The sequence below is a fragment of the Mirounga leonina genome, unplaced genomic scaffold (assembly GCF_011800145.1).
Source record: "Mirounga leonina isolate KUSES-001 unplaced genomic scaffold, KU_Mleo_1.0 Mir_154, whole genome shotgun sequence".
Lineage (NCBI taxonomy): Eukaryota > Metazoa > Chordata > Mammalia > Carnivora > Phocidae > Mirounga > Mirounga leonina.
The window spans coordinates 53,220,444-53,222,445 of record NW_023270389.1 but is presented as its reverse complement, the minus strand read 5'-3'; the positions used below and the strand labels follow the sequence as shown (position 1 = coordinate 53,222,445).

The 2,002-nt window shown below is 40.3% G+C and overlaps 1 pseudogene; it reads right to left on the bottom strand.

The window, feature by feature from the left end:
* Positions 1-808: 808 nt before the first annotated feature.
* LOC118014537 lies at positions 809-1,579 on the bottom strand (annotated as a pseudogene).
* Between the last annotated feature and the right edge of the window lie 423 nt (positions 1,580-2,002).

The following is a 2,002-nucleotide window of genomic DNA, read 5'->3' as shown; positions in this document are numbered from 1 at the left end:
ACTTCCCTAATTTGGGGAAGAAAACAGGCATCAAAATCCAGGAGGCACAGAGAACCCCCCTCAAAATCAATAAAAATAGGTCAATACCCCAACATTTAATAGTAAAACTTACAAGTCTCATAGACAAAGAGAAAATCTTGAAAGTGGCTCAGGACAAGAGGTCTGTAACCTACAATAGTAGAAACATTAGATTGGCAACAGACCTATCCACAGAGACTTGGCAGGCCAGAAAGGACTGGCATGATATATTCAGAGCACTAAATGAGAAAAATATGCAGCCAAGAATACTATATCCAGCTAGGCTGTCATTGAAAATAGAAGGAGAAATAAAAAGCTTCCAGGACAAACAAAAACTAAAAGAATTTGCAAACATGAAACCAGCCCTACAAGAAATATTGAAAGGGGTCCTCTAAGCAAAGAGAGAGCCTCAAAGTAACAGACTAGAAAGGAACAGAGACAATATACAGTAACAGTCACTATACAGGCAATACAATGGCACTAAATTCATACCTTTCAGTAGTTACCCTGAATGTAAATGGGCTAAATGCCCCAGTCAAAAGACACAGGGTATCAGATTGGGAAAAAAAAAAAAAAAACAACAACAAGATCCATCTATATGCTGTCTGCAAGAGACTCATTTTAGACCCAAAGACAGCTCCAAATTGAAAGTGAGGGGGTGGAAAACCACTTACCATGCTAATGGACACCAAAAGAAAGCTGGGGTGGAATCCTTATATCAGTCAAATTAGATTTTATTTATTTATTTATTTATTTTTATTTGATGTCTGATCTTATTTATTTGTCATTCTTAGAAAATCTCATTTTTGACTGGATTCAAACTTAGAGGAGAAGTTCTCAGAGAGGACAGCCTCTGTCTCTTGGTAATCTGTTCCTGGCATTTTTCTTTGGCCTCCTTCATTCTCTTGGCCAAAAGTTTAGCATATTCTGCACCCTCTTCCTTATTTTTCTTAGTGCACTGCTTCTTCAAAGCAATAAGCCAGTGTTTGTGCTGGAGGACACGTGGAGTAACAAGACACTGAATCTTAGGTGCTTTGGTTCTAGGTTTCTTACCTTCTTTGTTTAGGGGCTTTCTCACAACATACTGGCGGACATCATCTTCTTTAGGGAGATTGAAAAGTTTGCGGATTCTGCTGGCTATTTTGGGCCCCAGGCGATGAGGCCCAGTAGTATCAGTGAGTCCAGGAATAGCCTTCTCCCCTTTTTGTACAATGGCCAAGTTGAGAACACTGAGATTGGCATCCACAATGCAACCCCGATCAGATTTGCACTTTCTTTTTCCAGTCCTCCTTGGTCTATAACAGGAATGCTCCTTACTCAGCAGCAGGCAGACACGGCCATGGGTCAAGACACCCTGCTTCATAGGGAAGCCTTGTTTGTCATTGCCACCACTGATTCAGACCACATAACCATTCCATTCTTCACCCAGAACATCAGCAGCAACTTCTGTGGCCATACGCCTCTCATAAAAGGTACGAAGTTTGCGTTCATCATCCACTTCAATGAGTTTCTGGCAGTCAGTAGCTGGGAAAGAGATGTTCAGCTTCATCCTGAAGCAGCCTCCCGCCTCTGAGGCACCACGAAAAAGAGTGACAAATTAGACTTTAAACCAAAGACTATAATAAGAGATGAGGAAGAGCACTATATCCTCCTTAAAGGGTCTATCCAACAAGAAGATCTAGCAATTGTAAATATCTATGCCCCTAACATGGGAGCAACCAATTATATAAACCAATTAATAACAAAATCAAAGAAACACATTGACAAGAATACAATAATAGTAGAGGACTTTAACACCCCCCTCACTGAAATGGACAGATCATCTAAGCAAAAAATCAACAAGGAAATAAAGACTTTAAATGACACACTGGACCAAAAGGACTTCACAGATATATTCAGAACATTACATCCCTAAGCAACAGAATACACATTGTTCTCTAATGCCCATGGAACATTCTCCAGAATAGAGCACATCCTGGGTCAC